Genomic DNA, 27,317 nt, shown 5'->3' with positions numbered 1-27,317 from the left:
CGTACTCGCAAGTACTAATTGAGAATGATAAGCAAACATACGTGACTCAGGCTAGTTACGGGTAATGTAGTCTAGGATGACGTGTGCTCCGGCTGTATGAAATTATATGCAATAATGGTAATTCGCATAACGCCGTGTGTGCTAGTAAAGTTAGCCTTGACTGTAACAATATTCGTTGCCAGATCTGTACATGTATTGTATTTCGCTCTGTCAATTGACCTGTCGCTCCTGTCAATTATGCTTCAAATGATCCTTTATTAACTTCTACTTTTTAAGCCGTCATAAAAGGAAATTAATTTTGTTGTAAAAAATATGCAGTACTAAGGCCTGTAACTTTTTAAGGAAGCAAAAGTGTAACGTAATTTGATCTAAATTGGTTTATTCCATCTTCTTTGTCTAGTTATCTCGTTCAGTACAGGTAGGGCACTAAAGGACTAATTAATCCGCATCCCGAACAATGGACAATGCGTTAAAACTTTTAATATTCAACATGAGCATGACCTTTTCAAATCTATGCGTCTATATGTACATGAGACATCTACTAGCCACACATACACAGTCGGAATACAAACAAAGAAATGGTTAATACGGAACGTTTGCATTCAAGAAATGTCACGCGGAACAGTTCGCTATAACCGTATTAAGACCTAAATTGTCCACGTTAGCATAATCCAAGACTTTGCTGTACACAAACAAAGGCATTCCCTAAAGAGTGGTGCGGTACGTTTTGAAAAACAAGGCGAATTTGGTGTTGTTGAGGGTCTTCGAATAATTTCCTGCTCTTTCTGCTGTAACTTAGAACAGCAGGAATTAATGATGAAGAAATATAAAAAAATTAGCTCCAAAGAATATATAAAACATATTTCAATTATAAATTTACAATATACTTAGTAAAATATAAACTAAAAAATATACATTATGGCGTCCGTCACTTAAAACGGCTCAAGCCTGCATCTCTTACAGTTTTTAAGATATCGTAACAATCGAGGTATCAATGTGTAGCTATTTTTCACGATCTGATTTCATAAAGAGGCATTAAGTTTTTTATATTTTGGTATAGCCCTCATATTTTCAAAAAAAAACGTCGAAAGCTGACAAAGATATATGTAAATGTTTCCTGTTCAATTTTTTGGAATGGCACCATAATAAAGAATGTTATAATAAATATTTTCGTCGAACCGCAAAATAACAGGAAATTAATAGAGTTTATTTCCGCGTATTCTTTGCATTGTTTATTTTTTTCAGTACTGTAGCTCATACGTCATTTATTCATAATTCTGTAAACGTAAACGCTTAATCGAGTTTACTGAAATACAAATGTGTGTTACGTCGTTACTATTATTCCTTTGCCACACATTATGAATGAATTGTGAGCTTATGACTGCTATGTTAAAATCGCAGTGCAAAATAATTACAGGCGCCGCATATTGTAAACATGTCAAATGTGAAATAACGCCGTATTTAGGTACTAAAGCCGTAAAATCTGAAGGGACAGACATATTTAGCAAAAGTGTAAGTACATTAAATTTACGTAAGCAGAGCACTGATTGACGTCAGATACAACCTATATTTTGAATGATTGCGACAAAGATATTTTTTTCTTTAAAGTGAGCATATAAAAATTAACGATTTATTGTTTTTTGTAGTTGTGTACGTTATCACTTCTTATTTATAAATTCATAAATTACATATGTTTATACACATGTCAAATGTGAAATAATACCCGTATTTAGTTACTAAAGTCGTAAAATTTGAAAAGAAAAACATATTTAGCAAAAGTGTACGTTAAGTTTTTGCAAACACAAGACTGACTGGAGTCACGTAGAGCATAGTCGTTGGAAGGTTGATACAAAAATGTTTTCTTTTTAATTCTAATAAAATTTTATATTTTTTTCGTGTAAAAATTTATCATTTCCTGATTTTTGTAGTTATGTTATACGGATATTCCTTTTTATATGTGATTTAGATACTTTCAGTTGAATCAACAATACCTACACATGAAATTATGACAAATGCGTAAATTTCAGTAGCTTATTTTTGCGTGTTTCATTAAATAAACATACTAAAAATTGAACCTTACACAAGATTCATTGACAAAGCCACCTTTTTGTTTTTAAAACATTCGAAGGTTATAATAAATCCCTTATGTAAATATATCGGATGTAGGGCAACAGAACCATCTCGAGGCACGAGATAGGATCATTATTTCAATCTGTTATAGACACAGTGCTCGTATAAAATGATTTATTGCCAAGACGTCTCCCTGATTTCAAAAAGATTATTTATGTCTGTGTATTAAAGTTCTACTTCCGGTTTGTATACACAGAGAAAAACGTTTAGTTTCAATAAAAATGTCGATTTATTTATAACAAATGAATCGGTGTAAAGCTCAATAATGTACTTTATTTGGATTTATCGATAATTACTAAAATATTTAATTCTTGTTATTGGTAAAATAATTGGTGCTAATACTACTAAAATATTTACAAGCTTCTAGTTTTTCCGGTTATCTATGTGCAACTTTTGGAAAAAAATGTCTTGAAATACGGACTCTGTCCTGTTGGGATTGTAACAGCAGCATACTCATACTAGTTGCCTTACATCCCAAGTAATTGGTGCGTTGCTTCACAAAATGAGTTCCTCGCTTAACTGTTTACCTTCGACCAGGCGCTAATATTTTCCGGGACTGGGACTGTTGTGAGTTCCGCGACGTGATCCCGTAATCCGGCAACCCAGATTTAATCTTGACCTACATTCTAGGTCAGCAAGTTAGTAGTCGGATGGATTGATTAATGTGGCAACGTCGCGTCACCGTCCTGCGCCATTCACTCTCGCGGAAGGCGGCGACTCGATGTTGCCAAGGGAGTTGAATTCGTTTAGGCCCCAAACAAAGAAAAGGTCGTGGTAATTCGTCGAAGTTTCCGTTTTTTTTTTTTTTGAGGATAAATAAGGAAATGGAAGAGAGGAGCACTCTAATTGGTAAATATATAGATGTTTAATTTTGAATAGTAGTAACTTTTAAATCTAATTTACGTTTTTTCCGAGGGTATAAGCGTTTAGTTATTTTGTCACACTACGGCAAAAACTATAACCTACCTCAGAAGTTTATGGTTATCTATTTGTGTCTAAAGCTATTGCACAAACCATATCAATCTCTGTTTTTAGATCAATTACAGGAAGGAGTAATATATTTTCAGTTCAATATGTGTAAAATAAATGTTATTGGTATTGTTACCTTTTATACATGGGTCATCACAAAGCAGTTTATCTCGACAACAGCCGGGTCATTCGTCAGAAATAAAGCTGGTATATGAAACAAATAACAAAGTTACTGTTCCGGGGCTACATTTTGGTACTTATAAATTACATTATCTCAAGGGCAAATAAACACTTGGCTGGCGCATTCCGTGTCAACAGCTGAGGTTTGATTCGAAGCAGCTACGATAGTTTTCATTATAAAATAAAATATATATGGATTCCCATTATTACAATAGTTTAAAAATAAGCAAGTGTTACATATGTAATATATTTTTTAATCAAATCAAAAATGATTTAAATTAATTGATTTAAGCGGTAATTAATTTGTCACTAATAAATGAGATGCCCGATTTAAATCATCAATTTTAAAGTTGAGATATTGGCCCAATTATATTAATAAGTGTAATACAACTATTCTGGTAAGTTTCCTAGCTCCTATAAATCGGACATGAAATTGGAGAGAATAAAATTATAACTGACGATATTACAAAAAAAACTACTCTGCGAACTAATGCTCCGACCAGCTTAGATTACACCCTCGACATCTAGCAACCAGCTAGGATTACTCGTTAGCAGAACTACCGGACGCCTTTGCTACGTCTTTGAATGGTCAACATGTTCGTTGGTGGATTCAGTGTTTTTAAAGCGTTGCATTTCAAAAGAAAACCGAATAAAATTACCGCATATGACGCGTATCTATTTTTTTTTTTTTTTTTCAAACTTGGAACTATTGTATCCGCTAATTAATAATTAATAGTTGGAAAACTGATTGTTATATGGGGTAGTGTAAATTTATATATAGTTGGGTTAGACCCTAGATTCCCTTAAAAATCGTTAATCCGGCAACGTCGCCACGTCATCGGCAAACAGCTGGCAGCCAAGACCGAGAGACACCTTCGCTGCGGATCTGTGCAGGAAAACAGGCAGTTTTCGTTTTCAGTTTCGGCGTGGCACCGTTTCCGCGTCCGGGTCCTAGTCCGGGCCACGTGTAAAAAAAAACTCCACATCGTCACCGGGCTTGCCGCAACCTAAAATATTTATATCCAACGCCACCTGATCAGCTGTGACGGCGTACCGGCTGAGATCTAAAATAAATAGATGCTTCTGGTATGTAGATCTGAACTGTGAACAACGTTTGGAATGCTTTGTTGAGCAATTGTGGATTAGGATATGATGACGTGTGATTTACGTTTTGATTTTGTTTTAAATTAATCCTAGATATTGATATTCTTATCCTTGTGTATGTGTGTTGTACATGTTTTTAATTTTTCGATGCACTAGTGCGAAGCTACACTGAAAGAAACTGTTTTACTATTTTTGCACGTAATTTGGTAATGTTTTTTACCAGAAAAACATTAAAATGAATGAAGAGCCTAAATATTACTATTGGTTTTAGAGATTAACAATTAAAAGTCCAAAGAAATTAGCGAAAATTTTTTATTTTTTTTTTAATAGCGGCAGCTCTGTCAAGTTATTTAACCATCCCTAACATTTGAAAAGTTTTTAACCGCAATTGTCTTATAGTGCAGGAAAAATAGCTGGGTAATGACCATTTCGCGACTTTTTGTTTCGGCAAGCTGAATTTATCACTAGAAATGTTAAATATTATGTACATTAACATATTAGTTTCTACAGTCATAAAAATGAGGGAAAGGTTGTTTTCACGTTTTTCGCTTATACCTTTTTTCCATTCATTTCCACGAGAAAACAGTTACTTACGTTTTTTTTTTTCGTCTTCAAAAGACCTTCAAAACTAGCCCCTCAGCGTAAAAAAATATTGATTAGATCAAAAGTTATAAACAGAAGAAGTTTATTTATGACTGACTTTTAACAATATTTCATATGCACCTTCCACAAATAAAATATTTTTATCCGGGAAAGTACTCGGGTTGCCGGTTATGACTGTATTTTTTTTGCCGCTACCAACTTAATTTGTTTAACAATAGGCCGTCAACTTTGACAGCCTGTAACTCCGTTGTTTTTCAACGAATCTTGACGATTTTTTTTTTAACTTAAAGCTTTTCGAATATGTAATAATATATAACTATATCACGCGCGTGTGTCGTATATTTCATTTTGCAACTAAGGCTAAAAAATAAAAAAAAATTCCATGTTGCAAATGTGAAACTAAAAAAAAAAATGATGGATTTCAATGTATTATTATGAAATCTACCATGAAAAAAATCATTGCGATTGTGGATGATGCTCGAGATGGTCCAGACTAATAATTAGTTAATTTGTTCGTAAGGCCATAACTTGTAAATTATTCAACTTACCTATTCCAGATTTCTTGTGAGTTATTAGACAGTGGTAAGTAAGGAATGAGAAGATGCGATGCCAAAACGTTCTGGTAATAATAACGCAGTTTATAAATGTTTAATTCAAAAGTCATAAATAAACTTCTTCTGTTTATAACTTTTGATCTAATCAATATTTTTTTAGGTAGATCTTTTGAAGACGAAAAAAGTACTTTACTGTTTTCTCGTGGAAAAGAACGGAAAAAAGTTATAAGCGAATAACGTGAATTTACGTAAAAATTATACAATTAACCACCCTGTAAACAATCTTCCTCCCATTTTTATGACTGTGGAAACTAATATGTTATTGCACATAATATTTAGCATCTATAATGATAAATTCAGCTTGCCGAAACAAAAAGTCGCGTCCAACTCTATATTTCCTGGCCTATTAAGACCAGTCAATTTGAGAACATTTTCCAAGTAAACTTTTTACAAAAAACAGTGGCATATTTTAAAATTATTCATGGAAAAATCAATTCTGAAATTTAAGTTATAAAAAAATTTGTACAATTTTTAACACCCTCACTCACTGAGAGCATCTGCAAACAAAAAGAACCCGGCACTTTTCTTATGAAAAAGTGGTTTCAGTTAAACTGACTGAAATTTTTATATATTAAAGCTCTCAATTGGCTCAATACTAGTGATTCTGCCATTTCCGCCTTTGATAGTGACTCTGCTATTGACTTACTAATTACTGACTGCAGTTTGGGACTTTTTAATCCTCATCAGTGTGAGTGTAATTAAATCATTAATCTAGTAATCTAAATAAGTAGTGTCGAACGCCAATTTCGAGATAAAATATCTGAAGGCTCATTTTTTATAATGCTTTTCTGCTTAAAAGAGTAATTTCTTATGTGGGAATACGAACTCGTGTATTAATAATTTTATTCGTATTAAATCAGTTCACGATGACGTTTATTGAGAAAAATTATATCCTTAAATCAGTTTCGTGAGTTTTGTTAGATCAAAGTTTCTTCTAATTTAATTCCTATACGACAGTTTTTTTCCAGGAGTACACTTTGTTTCGCAAAATTAAAATTCTTGTAGTTGCTTCTACGTCATGGTAAATTTTTACTATAAATATGTATTTTCTAATGTAGTTCCAGTTAGTTATTCATCGATACTACCGTGAAAATGACAAAGTTTGCCTTGGAACACCTACACGCAAATAATTTTGCTCAACATTGCCAGCAGGTGTTTTTATTATGTAACCATTTGAAAATGTAGTTAAATGATGAGATTTAATATTGAGCATTTACATCATGTGAGCAGATTGTTGAGTAGGGATATAAATAACTTACCGAACGCCTCAAGTAAGTGCAGATTGCCAAGAATAAGTGGATTTCGAATTATAATTCATTTTCTAGTAGGTACTGTCGAAAATAATTAAAAAATTCAACCATCGTTAAACATTTTATGTTAATTCTAATGGCATGTAGATGGTATAATATATATGTCACTTCTATTTTCTATATTATTCTTGGAGTAACAAATTATGTGCCTAAATAAGAAATGGTGTTGATGAACACAACATCGAATAAAAGCCAAAAATGTGCCAAAACAAAATGTTGAACGGAATATGCACCCACAGATGTTCATTGATGGTGCGAAGGTCAGAATTTAATTGATTTGTATATTTTTAGATAGAATTTTCTGCTGCTCTTATTGTCGAAATCTTACTTGTACTACTATATGAAAAAAATCATTATTTTCTCAGTTTATAATTATATATTTATTTATGTAATTATATTTGTACTTCAGGGTGTTTCAGGGAGACCTCCCGTAAATACAGGGGGTGATAGTACGACAAAAAAGTAAAACTCTATGTCTATCTCCTCTTGTTTTCGAGATACAGAGCGACAAAATAGAATGTTTACGAAAATTTCCAAACTGTGCGAAATATTTTTTATGAAATTTGGTATTCCGGGGTTTTTAAGGATGTCAAATACGCTGGTCTAATTATTTTTTGTATATTTCAGAGAGGGCGCTAGTTATGCTACATACCTATTACATTTTAAGTTCTAACGTTTTGTAATGCATTTGGGCTCTAATTCAAGTAACATTTATAATCAAAAACCCAATATACGCTTATTTAAAGAAATTGGAATATATCACAACTGCTTGAAACAGTGGAGTAGTGAAAATATCGAGACATTTGTTTCTTTCTTCTTTTTAAAAGAAGTGCGCGCCACATTAAAAAATCGTAACGATTTCAACTTCAGAAAAGAGTTTTAACAGAAGTACAGGAATTGTCTGTAGACCGAGGTGTAGACATTTTGATGGATGAAATTGTATGCATCTGCCTAGCCAATAAAATTTCCTAACATTTCAAGTAAAGCTCCAATTTCACATTCCGCCGGGCTCGCATTGCAATATCCCGCAGAACTTTGCCCCGCAGTTGACGTTACACTTTCCTCAAGTAGGCAAACATACGGCTCGTTCCAGTGACGTGTTATTTTACGAGACACAGCGTCGAAATAGATTCCAGCAGTGATACGGAGATATTCGAACGAATTTCAGTTCGCTTGCAGTGATCGTGGCTCGACTGGCCGCTGGCTAAAGGCACATACACACTGCGGTCACGTTACGTACAAAGCAAGAATTTATTGTTATTGAATCCAATCTTTATTGGTTTCTTAAATTATTTTAATTACATTACATTATTTTAATTTTGTATTAAAGACACGCTAATTTCGGTAGATTTTCTGCTTGTTGTAGTGTCAAAGTTATCCGTCTCTTCGTCCTCCAACCAGAGGCTTGTTTGGAAGCTGAACATAAACCGTATGAACCTTAATTAATTTTCTTAAAAGTTTAAAACTCTTGCCTGCCGTTCCCTGTTCTGTATTCGGTTTAAGTTCTGTGAAACTTTGGAAAGTTCAGAGTATAATATAATCCCTTTCGCGACTCGAATGAATCCCGCTCCACCAGCAACGAAAGTCAAACATCATCTAATTAAATAATATTCTTACATTTAGGTTGTGCCGCTAGAAAGTATGCAACATTAATGGAACATTTTTCTTCAGGTAAAAGAAAGCGAAATAAGTGCGTTTGTTTTGGCATATCTCGATGCAAACAACTACTAGTTACTTTCAGTTTTCAGTGAAACAAGAAATGAGGACATACATCTCCGAAACGATATTTCCCGACAATGTTTATACAGAAAAGTACCAAAAAAAAATCAATATATCCTTCCGTTTCAAAAATGTCAAATTTGTAACTGGATTTGATTTTAAAAAATGATGAGTATTTTTTTTCATTGATACATCTCCCAAAGATTTCTTCATATGAAACCCATTATGAAAAATCTGCAGAACTGATGTTTTTCCGGGAAATTGCGATTTATTTTCTGAAACTATTCCGATTTTCGGTATAGCCCAGTGGTTCTTGCGTAGACTTCTATTCTTTCTAGAAGAAGTTAATGTCTTGGAACAAGTATTAAGCAATATGATTCATCTGTAAATTTAACAATCTTTGGAGTTTCCTTTTTTTAAATATGGGCACAATCAAATCAGATTTCTGGCCAGGTTCCGAACCGATCCTGGTTACTAAACTGCATGATACTCGGGTAGACATTTAACAGGGGATGCTAGTTCCGCTTCAATGATGTCTGCAACAAAATTGGTAAATCATCTCCTTGAAAAACGCCTATCTCGTGGTGGTGGCTGTCTCCGTAGAGTTATTGAGCTGAAACTTATTTTGGTTAATGTCGAGCTTAAGGTGCTGTTGCAGTTCGGGTTTCGTAAAATTCGGAGTTTGTTTATTTTCCCAAAATCCGAAAATGTGTTAAATTTTTTTGGCGGTAAAGAATTTCGGGAAGAATTCGAAACATGCGTTAAGATATGCCCTGCACCTTATGATGTTCAAAGTTAACATTAATTTGTAAATCAATCTGCAGTCAGTATATAATAATATACTACATACTACATAATTTTAAATTAACTCCCACCACTAAATATGCACTTTATTCTTTATTCGCGTCGTCAGATCAGTGGTTTCTTGCTTGCATCCTGCCCACGCGAGACCACTCACAAGAATATTTGTTCTAATTATATAACCTGCTATAGAGCAAGAGTAATTTAATTACTGCAGACCAGCGGTTCCCGAACATTTGAGGTTATAACCCCCCTCTTACGGCAAATGTTTGTGACCCAGAAAGGAATTCGACCATGATTGTCAAAGATGATGGGTAGTAAATCAATTTTTAGAATGTCCTATTTGCGGATAGGAATTTTCTTTCTCCCAGTTCAGAATTTTCACATATTTAGTGCAATCGTTCAGTGTTTTCCTCCGGAACCGTTTTAACACTGTACACTGGTACTGGTGATTTCTACTTGCAAACGATTTGTATTTTTTGCTCATTTCACTCATTGCAAAGCATCAGAATGTTCGCAATAAGAACCATCTCTTGAATTTATTTATCTTCCTAATATGACCGTAATGTAACTGAAACGACACTGTAGTCCCATTTAATGGGGCCAAATAAGTGGAACGTCGTGTATAGAAGACCAAGTGGAACACACGAAGGCGATTTGCTGGGGAAGACGTCGCGTGCTAAATATACGGAACACATTTCTCCTTCGGGTAAAGTAAAAACCGTTACACACTAACGTAACAATTTTATACACAGAACGAACCGCCAGATATTCTTTTCGGGAATTGAGAAACTCTTGGATAAATTGTACACCTGTCGCCTTCCTGAAGTTGAGGCAAGTTTTTAAAAGTTATTTTGTTGGCTTAATAAATATTTACAGAGGTAAATGCTGCTTTATAAATTTGAACAGTTGATTCTCGATTGTTTTCATCACAACGAATTATAGTAAATAGATTTTAGGTATGTAATTCTTTAAATCTAGTCTCCAGTGATCGTTTTCCTTTTTTCTAATCAAAAGGATACTAGTGAACAAGTATTAATAGATAATTTATTTTCTGTGATCTCCTGTACCTTCCCAGAATCCTCATTACCTTCACTGGGCAATTATCTAACTTATTGTTGCCACAGCGAGATCAGTTGCAAAATTTCGTTTCTTAACCGGAGTAATATTAAAAATGGTAACGAAAATTTCACCTAATCATAATCAAATCGTTGAACGGTGGTACCTTAACACCGTTTAAACGCTAACCCATAAAAAACTTTCACTTTTTACACATTAACACCTCGGCAATGATTTATGACTATCGCAAGAAATCGTTTCGACATTTTTCGTTTCCTGTATGATTAAATAGACCGCAATAGCCAATAGCGCAAATTGAAACCATTACTGACTTACACAATGCCCCCGGATGGCGTGGAATAACTTGAAATGTTGATGGTCCTGTTGTGCGGGTCTCTATACAGGGTGATTCACAACTTATCCAAAAAAATTAGGGAATAGATGCGGCATGAGAAATGGAGTCAATATTGTAAAAAAAAAAAAATGTAAAATCCTTATAATTTTTGAGAAAAAAATTAATGAAGTTATAGCACATTAAACCACTACATAGCTGGACAACTGTAGTCTCTAGCGTCATTCGCAATACGCGTGGAGAGCCATGTGACTCCTAATACTGAAATCCGTCGTTGCGGTAGTTTTTACCTGTTATCTGTGGTATTTACATCAGTTTTTTAGTAGTTAGTGTCAAAAATGGCTTGCGTGTATAGCAACTCAGAGTTGATGGATATCGTTTTAATTTATAGTTAAGCAAGACAACATTTGTATTATGGTAAAGTATTTGTGTTATGGTGAAGCAAGACATCATTTGTGTTAGTTCGTAGAAAGTGAGTAAGACGGACCCAAATGTGTTTACACGTGAGTGGATAAAATTTTGAACAATTGCTGTTGCAGCATCGGGTATGTCAAATGATTTTATTATTTAAAAACACAAATTAATTTTATTAATAATTAATAAAGGCAAAAGCATTTAAATTTGCCGATATAAAATAGGTGCGATAAAATTCTATTTACATATTTCTTTCCTTGCGAAAGTTTTTGTCCGTTTTTATCACGCCGCCATACCGGTCGCATTGTGCGAGGTCAGGTTTTACAGTGGACCAGTTTCCGGTGCCACGCAGAAGTGTATTTTTAAATCAATTTCGAACTGACCTTGTTGATTTTTTCTTTACAAAATTGTATTTGTAAGGGTCCCCTGAACATCCAGAATTTTTTTTTGGATAAGTTCTGAATCACCCTGTATTTTACCCGTTTGGATCATATTGTTTATATTCCTATTGACGTTGTTTTTTCTCGGAAGTGATCGAGTTTAGGACCCATGTCGTATAAGGTTTTTTTGTTTATTTTTATGTATTCTTTCGCTTGTTAAAATTAAGGCAGTCAAACTTCTAACACCCTTATAGACACTGTTTATTAATGATTTATAGAATTATTTATTTTTTATCTCTGGAGCAGATAAGCCTGTCTATAAACTGTTATTTCCACACACTACCATCAATTTCTTGGCAATAAATTATAATTATTTGTAACTACCTGTTTTCAATAAAAATAAGGGACATATGAAAGCGCCCACGATGGCTAAAATGTCACAAAATCGAATAAGGAAATGATGTGACACTCCACCAAATCGAATATATCAAACAGATTGCAGACATTGATATCGAAGTTTGCACAATAGCTTGCATATGTATTTGCGCTTGTGTTTGTTCTTTTCCATACCAATGTCATTCATTTTTTTTTCTATCTATGTTATTAATCCCGTTAATCTTTACGGCGCAACAAATTCTAAACAAACATGTTGCTTTGTCATAAAAATAGAAAAGTACATACATGTGTATATGTATGATTATTGCGCCAAACGGTTGGCAAGTTGGGAATCGTAAGATTTCTAAAACGCCTAAATTTTATTTCAGTTTTTACGCTTTCTCCCATATCTGTTTCGTGGTGCGGAAGATGTGGTCAGATTTTACTTTGCTTGGTTTATTGTTCACTCACATCGCATATAACACGCCAAACTTTTTTGATCCGTTATTATTTTTTTATTAATTGCAGTATTTCAGTACGCTCAAGTCTCCAACTGTATAAAAATAGGTACAATGAAAGCTGGTTACTGTTGATACATGTATTTATATAATGTATATTAGGCAATCTACACTGAATAAAAAGAACTCAAAAAATCTCAAAGGACTAAATAAGGTCTCATGTTTATATGGAAAGGTCAGCAAAATACGTAGCAACTCTGATTTTCGGTTAATTTTAATAAATAAACAGAAAAAGTTGTTTCTCCAACAGTTTTATAAGGTAACAGTTTTTTCACAGAAGTGGAAATTTAGTCCCATACTTGAAAAAAGGTAGATACTTCACACGCAAAGTTCCTCTATAAGGTATTAATAAATTGTCAGTTTGACAGTTTGGAAGGCCTCTAGTGCAAAAAAAATGGAATTATATACGTTTACAGAAAACATTAATTTCCACTTTTGTGAGAACAATAAATAAAACCACCTTTTACTATACCCATTTATTGCAATTATTGTTATTATGACAAATGTAGTATATTTTCACAATCGAAGTAGTATCGTTTTCTATTGTGGTTGTGCGCATTGAATACAAAACAATGGTGTATAAACAAAGGTTAATACTTGTTTTATAGAGAGACACAGTTGGCTAAGACAGTTTATTAACTGATGATTCACTGGAAGAGAGTCTATATCTCTGTAGACATTGTATTTTAAATAGAATCTAAATCTTAATAAATATTTAATTTACAGGCAAATTTAGCTAGTGTTCAGTTCCATTTGAGTAATTTTTTATTTGTATGATATTGGACATTTCTGAGTCATGTCGTAGTCACTGTACAAAGCAGGGAAATGTTATATATTATTTAAAAAAATTATTTATATCGGTTACAACCTTGATGATAGATTGGATAACTTGCATTAAGGTGTTCCTGCTTACCTATTCTAATTACAGCTCAAGGAAAAGTAGTATGTACTTATATAATTAGATATTTGCACTCGATCTTATGGTAAATGTAGGTTTCACAGGAAAACTTATTTAGTTGACATATTCCAAATAAATGTTTAGTAGGTAAATGTAATTGTTTACTTCTAAATAGAGGTAATAGTGAAAATTATAAATTCAGTTTGTGTAAGCATTAAAATAAAATACAAAAGTACATATATTCATTTGTTTCAAGATTATACGAGAAGTAAACTCATATAAGTACACCTAAAATATATTTCCTTGAATTAATATACACTTTTTCGTCGTAAAAATTAAAAATTTATTTCCATAAATACAAATTGATGAAACTTTCCTATACCTACCCTACCCTGTATCTTCAAATATAGTAATGTTAAGCAAACTTTTATTTATGACGTATCAATAATGTAAAATTTTAAAAGCTTTAAACTATGAAGTAACAAAACAATTTAAATAAATGTATGACAAGTTTCCAGTCACGTTCTAACGTATATAATAGCCATTATGATTTTTATTATTTGTGATGATATATGCGAACGAAAATGTAATTAAATTTAAATTCAAAGATTGAATTATTGTGCTGTTAATGTGACTTGTTCCTTACCAAAAAAACACGTGTAATATGTTTAATTATAGATTATTTGTAATTCAGTATTGTATTTCTTAATTGTTTTATTTGTTACTCAATTAACATTTAAACAATCCTTTGCTTTGACATTTTAGCATAAACATGTTCATCAAAACTGATATATGACTTTCTTAAAAACTTAGAACCTTAAAAGGGTCTTGAAAACCAACAATAATGTACTCTCACATCGATTTTGAACTAAATTATAGACATTTGATCATTATTACTTTTTCACAAACGTTTTTTGCAACATAAAGGATGTAAATGAAAATCTCTCTCTATTCCGATACACTTCACTAACAATTTCTGTTAGGAATGGTTCTACTTTGCTAAACCTGACGTGTTTACATTAATTTTTAGTGTGTTTAAGCAATATAACGATTTGATTCCTACGTCAAACAGTTGTTATGGAAAACTACAATAGAAGTTCCATTGACCGTCGACCAGATTAAAAATATGTTTAAGCTTGTGACTCCGAACTCGTGTTTGTTTCACCAATCACAGCCGTCAATAACAACTCGAATTGATAGTCACTAATTAAACATGAAAATTTGTACTTAAGATGAGGTCATAGGCGACATTCTCGGGGCGAAGTCGCGAGTCGCAACAGTCGCCAGCTGTTTATTAACAAGTCGGTGTGATTTTTTAAACAATTTTACGTTCGAATCTTATCGGAAATATTTGTAAGTAAGCGAGTCTAATTTTACTTTCACCGATTTATCTATCGTTCCTTGGCTATTATTACACCTCGTGATTACTTTGGATAATTCCGTATCGTCAATAAACATCAGAAATATATAACTATTTTAATTGTTTACGCCTATATTTGTCCTGTGAGTAGCCTTACATGTCGTGCGTCTCTTTAAAAAGTGTTACATAACATCTAGAGTTAAGGTAAATGTCAATTGTACACTGTAACAAAAAATTTACTCGAATTCACTCGATTTTACTCAATACTGTATCAATTTCTGTCCACATCCACGATTGAGTGAATTTTCACTCTATTAGTATGAGTGCAACTAAAATTTTATGAGTGAAACTATTGCAGCAGAAGTGTGTGCAATTTTACTCAAATCGGAGTTTCTGCTAACTATCAAGTGAGTGACTTGACTCTACACTGTAAAAAATCGGTGTGAGTGAAAGCAATAATGATTCGGAGTGAATTCATTGGGTGAAATTATTGAGTACATTTTCACTCACCTACATATTGCTTCTCTACAGAAAAGCGGCGGGTCTCAGCTGGCGGGTATCAGCCAGGACAGGAGGAGGCCCCGCGATGTGAATTAATTTCTGTATATCCTAATTAATCATTTATGAGTGATTTATTTTTGCACTCAATATTTAGTTAATATTAAAAGCCAAGTCTGAGTATAAAATGAATAATAGTTAAATTTAAATCATATTAGAGAAAAAGTCAACTCAAAATTGGTTTTATATGCTCAGAATAGAGTCAAGTCACTCACTTGATAGTTAGCAGTAACTCGGATTTGAGTTAAACTCACTCATTTCTGATGTAATATTTTGACTTTTGAGTTGTACTCATACTATGTAATAGAGTGAAAATTTCACTCAATCAATATTGAGTAAAATTGAGTGAAATTTGAGTGAATTTTTTTACAGTGTAGTAATTGAAGTGTGAAACTGCCAAATAGAATAAGTTTAAGGAATAATCAAAGAAAACTATCTAAAAAGAAATAACTTATTTAATATATAGCTTATAGATACATGAAATTGACTGAAAATAAAGAACATTTTTACTGTATAAATTTAGAAATATATATGTAAGAAGTAACATAAACATTATGAAATGTTACTGAATTAAATTTAATTTTTAGGAAGTTATTAATCAAACAAAACAAAAGGAAAATTACAAAAATTTTTAATTTTTGTAATTTTCCTTTTGTTTTGTTTAATTTTTCACTTTTTTACATTTTTACACTGTACATCCATCTTTTAAAAAACTCAATTCATTAAAGATTGCTACTTGTTTTAGCATTTAAGTAAAATTAATCCTTAATCTAAACATTCAGAAATTAGTGGCTTTTTTTGTTAATTTGTGTTAATGCAATTTAGAATCCCTCTACGCTCGCTATAAGTTTTCATTGAGCTACCTTTGCTTTTGATCTGAAAGTGATTTCTAGTAAATATTTTTTAAAATGCCGCTTATTTTTGCAATTAGATTTTGTGGCGACGTTTTAATGACTACAATATTAAGAGAGCTGACGTGGTAACTCACATTTTTTATCATCTTATTTTGACACGAGTGTAATATTTTCAAGTATGTATTTTTTTAGAACGCTTTGAATTTTCCGTGGAGATTTCGTCTTTTTATTTCACATATGGCAACCAATATAAACACATAAATATTATTAATATTAACACATACATTTCGTGGATGTTTTTTTTCTTTCATTAAAAAATCACCTGTAATTAAATAGGGAATATCTTCAACTGTTATTTAAATTTTAATACGTCAGCAAGTGGATGATAACATGATATTGTTTGGGACATTCATAGGAAATCAGATAACTATCTTGTTAGAATAACAGACATCCATCACATTTGACAGAAAGGGCAATAACCGTAATTGTTTTTAAATTGGTAATATATTAGGATTATCCATTATTTATTTGAAGATTAATGTCATACCAACTTATCTAATTTGAATTTCCATTTTTCCGGATTATTAAAATATTAATTGAAATAATTAAACTAGCCCAGACTTTACAAAACTAGATTTACAACTATAAAAAATATAAGTAATACACATTTTATTTAAAAAAATGAGAAAACACGTGTAAATTGTAATTGTGTAACTCCACTTTTGTATTTCTTTGCCCTTTGCATAAAATACATTATGTATGATTGTAGGAATATTTCTAATACGTTATAAAAAGTGATTAATTAATGTACTCTGCCAGTCACTAGCGCAAGACAAGGACAAACACTTCATGCGATTATACTTTAAATTGACACTAACGCACGTGAAAATCGACAAGATAATTATTGTTTATGCGTTTGCCAACAATGGTTTACAATTAAGGAAATTCTTTGCGACTTTCTTTGCAATTACGAACATTTTAATTGGAAAACGAAATACCCTTCCGTATTAGTAAACGGTTCTCACGAACCTGCAATTACTTTCGTAATTGTTATAATTATTGTTTAAAGCGGCATGAATGTCTACTAATTTGTTACAGTCGTGGACCTTCATTAATGTCTGATTGTAAAAGTCAATTAAACTAGTTTAAGTATGCATAAATAATCCGATTAGAAATGTTTCTTTTGCGGAAATAGCTTGAATTGTTTATCTGTCTTATGCATATACAAGTGCATATGCATATGCAAGTGTAGTTTTTCATAAAAGTAATATCAGTTTTGTGTCTTTTTTAATTGATTACGTTTTTGCTTTGTATAAAACGTTTTCTTAGGATTACAGAAGTATAAAACGTATCTATCCGTAATAATAAGCGAGATATGATGAGGCTGCTAAATGTTTTACAAATCGAATGTAGATCTCAGATAACTAGTATTTGTCTCTCATCGTTATTTACACTGAAACATTGGCTACATTTTCCTAAAACTTGGTGTGAACATACCTATACATATATTGTAGCAACAAAAGTATCATTGATGACCAGAATATTGACTAAAACTTTTTTGTTCTAATTATGGTCTAAAGACCATCGAAATAAGATTTTGTCATATATTTTCTCTTAGATATTAAATCATTTATATTCTGATATCTGTAAACATACATTATCTTTTATTGTCTTTAAATAATAAGTTACTAAATTGCTATTTATTGTTTCAGGTAAATATGGCTCGAGGTTTTTAACCTAGGCACAAATACAGTAAGTTATTAATATTATTAACAATTGAAATATTAAGAAATGTGTTTCATAGTACCTGATGAGCTAAAATTACATTTGTATTGTAACTTGATAGTTGACCCGCTGTATATTTATAGTTATTGAAGTTCTTGAGGCTGTGGTATTTCTATCATTTATATATATGTTATTTTGTATGTTTTTTATACATACAAATATTTCGAAATACTTATCTGCTTATTTTAGCATCTGATATACTTCGGGCAAGTCTTTAAAGTATATTCGTGAAGGTATGCTCGTTAGTTTATACATAAATCTATGTTATATTTATTTTTTAATACGTTTGGGGGGTGAAAGTGCCAAGTTGTTTGTCTCGACAAAATTACCGGTCACTATGATGTACAAAAATGTTTCGAATTTTAATAATAGAGCTTTATAATATAATTAATAATAATTCTTTTATAAAACTTGCTAACTTTAAAACTCAACGATTGAAAGGCTAGATTTAGATGCAGGAGGATGTGGTGTAACCGATTTACTTGTAACAGTCAAACTCTTCTTTATTTTATATTCTTATTGAGTACGCTGTGATGCTAAATGTGTGAAGAAATTTATTAAGAATTGTATGCTCAGCATATTAATTTTAAATTTTTCAATTTGACATACAGTAATTTTCATTCCTGAAGATGTATAGTAAATTATTGTCAAATTTAGTAAAGTTATAAATGTAAAAAATCACTCGGACGAGGTAAAACCAGTCATTTTTAATTAATTTTACGTCAGCTTAAGCCACATGATTGTGAATAAGCAAGTTTAAACGTTTATTTCTTTACTATTTAATACGTTCGTAGGTAATTAGTAAGATTCACAACAACTCTAAGATAATATGTACGTCTATAAAAATTCCTAATATTGCTTTATTTGATAAAATTGTAGCATTACCTATTCAGATTATATTTAGTCAAATATCTACTTTTAAATATTGAATTAAATAAGGTTTATTAATCTTTACGATTATGAGAGAATCTGATTTGAGGGTCTTCAGATGATTAAATAATAAATAAAATACTCCGAATTATAAACCTTAACAGCTTACCCTACGACTGGAATTATACTTTTAAAAATGTGTAGAGTATTTCTTCTAAGGGTCTCTAGATAAAAGTGCAGAATTCAGATAGGATATTTATAAAAAATGTTTTTTGATTAAACAAGACTTTGTTGTTTATGTATAAAGAATAGCATATAGAAGATTACTATATTCTAAAAAAATTAAACTTATTCTATTTGGCAGTTCCACACTTCAATTACTACACTGTAAAAAAATTTCACTCAAATTTCACTCAATTTCACTCAATAATGTATCAATTTCTGTCCACACCGGATTGAGTGAAATTTTCACTCTATTAGTATGGGTACAACTGAGTGAAACTATTACATCAGAAATAAAATACTAAATGGAGAATTCCACGCCAAATCGGACGGTTCGAAAAATTTAAATTTTCGATTTCCTTAATTTTTTTATATTTTTTAGTACCCCTCAAAAAATCCTTTCTGGTAAATTTTCAGATTTTTTTGATTACTTGTTCAAAAGTTATAAAATTTTCAAGAAAAACGCTCTTTTTTGGTTTTTTGATCATAACTTTATTAATAATGGTCCAAATTAAAGCTTTTTTTTATAAAAATCTTTGTTTTTAGATAGTCTTTACAGATAAAAATACAAAAGAAATATTCAGTGTTTTTGAGTTTGAAATTTTAAATCGTATTTTTGAAAGTGAGTGTATCTTTCGATTTTTGTGAAAATATTTTATTTCAAACTACTATTCTTTTAACAACTTTTAGGACCGGTCCGGTCATGGGCCCTCCATAATTACTATTTTTTTTTTGATTTTTGAAAATTAAAAAAAAAATTCTCTATAAATCATTATAAGTACTGATTTTTGTCATTGTCTACTCTCTTTTTACTTATTTTAAATTAATTTGAATACTTTTTAATTATTAATAGGTGTTTAAAATCAATAATTAAACGTTGTCTATTTATAAACAATTATAACAAACGTGTTTATTTATTTTTGTGTTCTTTTAAAAATTATTTTATTAATGCTATTTTTTGTTGCAAAGTATTTTTTTTATTTAAATAATAGTATCTTTATGAATTTCTATCCAATTTAAAAAGAGTCGCACATCTTATGATTATTATTGATGTCAAATTTTCACCTGAGAAACACTATTTAGATGCAAAAGAAAAATTAAATTTGCGGTACAATATATTTAAATAAAAAAAAATACTTTGCAAAAAAAACATTGATAAAATAATTTTGAAACAATTTTTAAAAGAACACGAAAATAAATAAAAACGTTTGTTATCATTGTTTATAAATAGACAACGTTTACTTATTGATTTTAAACACCTATTAATAATTAAAAAGTATTAATATTAATTTAAAATAAGTAAAAAAGGGTATACAAAAATCGGTACTTATAATGATTTATAGAGAAAAATTTTTTTTTAAATTTCAAAAATCAAAAAAAAAATAGTAATTATGGAGGGCCCACTACCGGACCGGCCCTAAAAGTTGTTAAAATAATAGTAGTTTGAAATAAAAAAATTTCACAAAAATCGAAAGATACACTCACTTTCAAAAACACGATTTAAAATTTCAAACTTAAAAATCTTAATCAAAAACAATTTGAATATTTCTTTTGTATTTTTATCTGTAAAGGCCATCTAAAAACAAATATTTTTATAAAAAAAAAAAACTTTAATTTGGACCATTATTAAGAAAGTTATGATCAAAAAACCAAAAAAAGAGCGTTTTTTTGAAAATTTTATATCTTTTGAACAAGTAATCAAAAAAATCTGAAAATTTACCAGAAAGGCTTTTTTGAGGGGTACTAAAAAATATAAAAAAATTAAGGAAATCGAAAATTTAAATTTTTCGAACCGACCGATTTGGCGTGGAACGCCCCAAATATACTGCAACTTTTCTTTGTTCAAGTCCCTTTGCAATGAAAGAAAAAAATATGTGTACCACGATCTTTTCTTTGTTAAAATTTAAAAAATAATGTTTTTTGAGGTTGATTTCTTCTCTGGACAAATTATAATTATGACCTATGAAGCAGAAATCGAGGCGAAAATGTTTTTTTATTTGCTCGTGTACATCAGTAGTTACTGACCTTTATATCATATCCATGACCTATAAAGCAGAAGTATGACAATAAAATATTGAGTTCTGTATTTGAAGAAAAAAATATCTTAGGACTGCGTCTCATTCTTCACCCACCTTTTAATCCCAGAACGCAAACGAACTTCTAGGACCAGAACCCTAAGACATATTGGCGAACCTCTCGCTTTCTTTGCACTTCCCCTTTTGTGATGCATCGGCACCGTCGAGCACGTCATCATTAAGTCACGTCCTTTAATCCTGGAAAGTGCTCCGAACACTCGAGTCCTTCATCAAAGCGAGTGTCCTGAAAGGATGACGTCGCTGTGACGCAAACCCGTACCATTTGTCTGGCGAGGTGGACAGCAAGAAGGTAAAATCACGGTCGCCGTCGCGGAAGATGAATATCTCGACTATTAATATTATAATTTATGTGTACGGGAACACGCAAATCCCGTAGTGTTATAAATAATGGGTCGACTGCCTCGTCGACTTGTCCGCGTTAAAATTTTTTGCGGTCGTCACCTGAAGACTGATTTAATTGATTGCTTCCACTTAATTGATTAAAAGTATTGTTTTGTTTCTATTTTCGAGGAATAAGTCCAAGTCCAAATGCTTGCTTTATAGGCTTTCGGGCTGATTGCCATGTCGCCGTCGTGACATTAAGTCCTCTGGCTGGTATTTATATTTGCTGTGTATACTGGTCTCGCACTGGTCACTGTGTTGTGTACACTCCGTTCCAGTCCATGGTCTGCAGTAATTCTTCATTTTTGGGAATGAGTCGTCTCCAAAGTCCAGGTAGTCGTAACATTTCACCTCAATTGAAATTATCTCAATTTTTCTGGATTTCTATTACCTCCTTTAAGTTTTGATCAAAATCTCCTCCTATTCTAGTATTAGTTAGGCCTGTTCAGTGTCTGCCTTATGTATGATTAATGTGTAAAAAATGTAAATATTTCGTTGTGTCTCCTCCAGACGGACAAAAACAAAAAAAATGAAGCGGCGAATATTTTTGCTATACAACTGTGAAACCGAAACCAAACAATAGGGCGGACGCAACTTTATCCATGTACTAGAATATAATTTGATTACCCGTCCTTAAATTTGAGGTAATAAATAAATCGATGGTGACAGATCGTGGCATTGTGTTCAAATGTGATTGATTGGTGCATCATCATAATTACTCGCTTGTGTGGTCATCCCGGCGTTTCAAATCGGCCAGTGAACCATACCGCCTGTTCAGTCGAAATGTTTGCCCATTTTTTATACTTATTTCGGTAAGCAGAGTTCCACAAGGGTAACATTAAAATTCGTTTGATATATGGATACAAAAAACTATGTTTTTCTACTAAAATGTAAAATACAGAGCGAGGCAAATATTTCTTTTTACAGTTTGGGTAGTCATGACCTACCACGTTCATAATTGGAATGAAAATAATAATTCACAGTGTAATGCTGGTCTGTTGGTCGCACTGCTGCCCGCCTACAGTCGACAACTCTTCTATTCATGGAACCGTGTAATCAATTCATAGGTGCTGCGAACGTGCCGACATATCCTAAAGCAATTTTTTTGTTCTCTAAAACAAGAAATGTACGTTACCAGTCACTACCGGATGTAAACACAGTAGGTCAGCATTGAAATTGAATTATTTAATTGATATCCGTGGAGTGTATCGAAACGAGACGCTGGCTCATAGTGACATCACCGAATTTACCAAATTAACAATCTGCATAAATTTGGTGAAAGCAGCACGCTACAGTAACAAATAAAATATTTGTTGATGTATCACACCCAATTTGGCATTTCAAAAATTAACATTGAATACAGGTCACTGGTAATAATGACACCAGCATGTCTTATTTATAGTTGGTAAATAATGGTCTGTTGTTTGACTGTCTAATCGAAGATAGTCAAAACAGGATAAGTAGCGACTAATAAAAATATCTTGATGTAAGATCATTTCTAGATATAGAAACTATTTTAATCTCTTTGAATGACTATAGCCTGTTAATGCTTCAGAAGCCGTTATCTTATAAAACAATATAAGGAAAACAATACAATCACAAAATATTTGCACACTTTTGTTTCTTGTTCATCAAATACTGTTGTTTATGTATCTATTTGTATATCTTTGCCTTCTATCATGGTCTTACTATCTTTGACGTAATTTCTTATTTCTGTTTTATCAATTTTCTTGAATATTAATAACCTGCAAAATATTATAACATCTATTTCATTATTCGTCAGCTGGTTATTGGTTTGATTTATTTGCATTTATGTTTTCAATTTCAAGCTATAGGCTTGTGACCACATTACCTTTCCTTGTATAAGTTTATTTATTATCATGTATATTTCGTACATTTAACTTGATATTACTATACTGCCTTGTAAAATAAAGTAAATTCCACTTGACATTTCCTGATTGTACTACATATCGATAAGCGAAATTTACAATGACTTTGTTTGTTTAACCTTTTAACCTTAACGCTCTTTATGACCATAAGTAGCGACGGTATATTCATATGGTATATCGAATTTTCTGTGTTGATGAAACAAACTGACCCACATTTCCAAACAAAACAAGTCAAATCTACAGGTTGGATTTAAATTGGGCAACTAGGAAAGAGAAAAGGACCGTGACTAATCCTGCCTTCAACAAAGTAGTAGCGATAATGGAACGATTTGTTATCCATTTCCATTTGGTTCATTAAGACTGTTCTAGTGACGTCCGTCACATTTGTCACATTTTTGTGGATTTAACGGTAAACTTACTATTAAAAGTCAATGAGTAACAAAAAGAAATTTCCATTATAAATCATATTTGGAACACAACACCAAAGGATTGTGAATGGAATGCGATTAGATTTAAGTCAGCTATGTTCACCTTCATGGCAACCAGACTTTTGTAATTATTGATATTTTATGATAAATTTGAATGAAAATAAATGCAAAAAGGGCAACCTTATATGAATCTAAAAATATCTAAAATAAGTGTCTTTTTGCAAAAAAAGGACAGGGAGCAGTTTAGGTCAGGAACTTTATATTGTACTAACAAATACCTAATCAATGTTATGTTTTTTATATTTAACTTTGATTCTTCAATAAAATATATTTATTTATATCGAGAGGCACGTCGTTTACAGAATCTACTCTTTCGTTAGAATAACACTATAAATTAAAGTTAATTAGCATTTTGTAACAGTTCTGTTAAATATATTTTAGCTGTTCTGCACTAAACACAGTAAAGTACTCCTTTGATTCATGATCAACGAATTGAAGTGGAATCTGTTGAACTTTTGTGGATTCGCCACGATGGCGTCCAAACACATTTTTTTAATATTGGGCAAAACTGTTACTGAAATTGCTTGTTCCCAATGAAAATGTTATGAGATAAGTAGCAAGCATATTTTCAAGTGATCCGCAATATTTCATGGCCATGGATTTATATCGAAGACGATAGATAAACTGATCGGGTGCATCAGAAACTGTTTTTTTTTTAATTTGAAGGGCATTTACCTTGAGTACCTACTTCAATTTAAGGCTAAATATTATTTGGGTGTTTTTTAAATCGTATATTCGTAAATGATCACAATAATGCCTCATATTTTATTTTACGTCAATCATTGTTCCAGTAGGACATATTCTGTATACAGTCAAGTGTTCCTTCCATGTATCAGATTTTTGTTTCACCGGTTTCAGCAGTGCAAACACATGACTCATCTTTCAAGGATCTCCTTTTATGCTGTTACTGTTATTGTAAGTACCATAGAGAGTATTTTTAAAGACGTGACATAAACAGTGGTTTCGCATATAATACGTGCGTGCCTTATGGAAATTTATAACTCTGTTGTTTTTTACTTTCTCCTCGCGTTACAGTTATTTTGACCCATAAAAGATAAGGAGCCAAGGAAAAGCTTCGCGATTTTTACGTGTGGAATAAAAGCACACAAAATGTTATGTAGATGAGGTACAAATAGAAAACAATTGGTTATTGTACATTCGCCACCAGTTAAAACAGACACCGAGTTTTTTTGAGTATTTTATGTGCGTTTTTCCTACAACTTGTAAACTTTAACAGCTTACCACATTTTAGCTTTTGTGGATAACTCATTGTGTCTGCACTTTTCAGAATTTTTTCGGGTATTAGTAACGAACAGGTGTTGTGTGAAAAATCGTTTCGATAATCCAAGCGATATTTCAAAATATTTATAATGTTACACTAGACAAGTGACGAACAGCCTTTTTTCGATCTTCACCAAACAAAGTTCAAGTGTACGAACCTATAGAGATGGCGTCATAGGCATTGACTCATTGCTCATTGCTGCCGAGGCTACTGCGAATGTTTTAATCATATTATGGCCTGAGTGATGTAATGATGAACTTTTCCGATTTTTGTAAACCTGTGTAAAATGTCCAAGTCAACTTAAGGATAATTAACTACTTCCTTTCTATTTACCGACCTTTAAATAAATAAAAAACTATGTACCTAGTTAGAATTGACCAACTTCATTGTTTTTTCTTCAATTTAACCGTACCGATTTGTATTCATTCAATTTAGATATTTAATAACTGAAAAAGTTATACCGGCCTTGTAAACGAGCAATTACGGTAAAATATGTACAGGATATTAAATTTATTTTTTTCTGTAAACAGCAAAAGTGTTTTCATGAAGTCTGAGTTGTTTATTTATGAATGTTCTTATTAAATATATATTAAGTACTTTAATTTTATTGTTTCCTGTGTTCAGAATATCCCCAGGAAAAAAGTCCTTCAATTGTACATCTACAAAGGACCCGTGTTGCGCCTCCTTTTAATAAAAAGGCTCCTCGAGCAAATATTTGTTTAAAACGTTTTTCACGAGCAGATGGTCTTTTTACCTTTTATTTAATTTACCCACACAAGCGCAATAATTTCCAGCAATTTAGTCCGGAGGGTAAAAATTCGGAACGAAACAAATTAAGCATTTTCGTCGTCTCGAAGGCTGTACATATTTACTTTTCTGTTTAATTAAAGCAGAAAAAAAGCAGATTCTTTTAATTTCGTATATCAAAATTGGGTTTTGCTAGAGATCATCCGCTGTTGATCCACTAAAAATGAATTGAATACTACAAATTATTTCTGATATGGTAAAAAGTACCTTATTTATACCATATCATAAATAATTTATTTGGTTTATCTGTGCAATTGCAATTATTAACAATCCATGTGTATGGTTATGAGAACAATAAACATTTTTAAGCGATCTTAATTAATCAGAGCATTGGAGCCAGTTTCTGTAAATAGATATAAATTATGCTGCATTAGCGAAATGTAAAGGTCACAGATATATGCCAAATTTTCTAAAGTTCCGAGAACAGTTAGATATGGTTTGTTTAAAAACATAAATCAGTATCTATTTCCACTCTTAACTGTATACAAACTACATAGATGTGTGTATATTATGCTTGTAATTATTTGTCGTGAAACTTCTGCATAGTTATTTTTAAAAACGGGAATTTTCCTGGAACCGTCGTCATCACTTTTGTATTCTATTATAATGAATATGAAATACATGAAATAATAAACATTTCACTAATTTTCGAAATGTAAACAGTGATTTTGCCGGAATTCCTATCATCCATTAACTTTGTTATTACGATTTGAAAAATCTGATGAATAAGTTGTTGAAACTCAAAGGATTTGGTCATATTTATGAATTTATTTAATTTAATTTAATACGTGCATTTAATTAACAGTTTCTGTCTAAGAAAAAAGTTTTTTTAAATTTGAAATGAGCTTGTCTTGTCACAAAGTTAAACATGTAAATTAAAAATAACACTTCATTTTACACACAAATGTATAGGATTTTTTTTATGCGAAATACAATTGTAAATAAATTATAGCTAGCAAAAATTGTGAAAAAAAATTAATTAATTATATCATTAGTCCAAATTTCATCCATTGTATTTATAGGTCACAATTATTATCTGTAATACATGAAAAATAATATTACTAATTCTGCTAATAACCAAGCTGGAGATATACGAACTTCTATACGACATATAAATGAGATTCCCTTCTTCATTAGTATTCCTCAATTTGTGCTACGCCAAAAGTTCTAAAATTAGCTCCACGCCAATGACATTATCATGATTGATGATGCCTCTAGAATCACTCTGTAACGATGTGACGTACGTTACTTGACTGAAGTTATTACATTCTTATTTATATCTAATTAATAAAAATGATT

The 27,317-nt window shown here is 31.6% G+C and overlaps 1 protein-coding gene across 8 annotated transcripts in view; it reads left to right on the top strand.

Annotated features, from left to right (window-relative positions):
- LOC108909895 (serine/threonine-protein kinase tricorner) overlaps positions 1-27,317 on the top strand; it is a 120,546-nt gene that overhangs the window by 74,576 nt on the left and 18,653 nt on the right. The window contains exons 1-2 of one of the 8 annotated variants that reach the window (XM_018714365.2): positions 4,202-4,365; positions 17,911-17,950. The exons of 5 other annotated variants lie outside the window; for them this stretch is intronic. The gene's annotated coding sequence lies outside the window, so the exon portion shown is untranslated. Of the gene's footprint in view, positions 1-4,201; positions 4,366-14,866; positions 14,991-17,910; positions 17,951-27,317 lie in introns of those variants that run through there. 2 more of the 8 variants (XM_018714363.2, XM_018714366.2) reach the window with 2 other exon arrangements.

Source organism: Anoplophora glabripennis, unplaced genomic scaffold (assembly GCF_000390285.2).
Source record: "Anoplophora glabripennis isolate ALB-LARVAE unplaced genomic scaffold, Agla_2.0 scaffold28, whole genome shotgun sequence".
Lineage (NCBI taxonomy): Eukaryota > Metazoa > Arthropoda > Insecta > Coleoptera > Cerambycidae > Anoplophora > Anoplophora glabripennis.
Note: the sequence above shows the minus strand (reverse complement) of the source record. Positions and strands in the feature narration are given on the sequence as shown.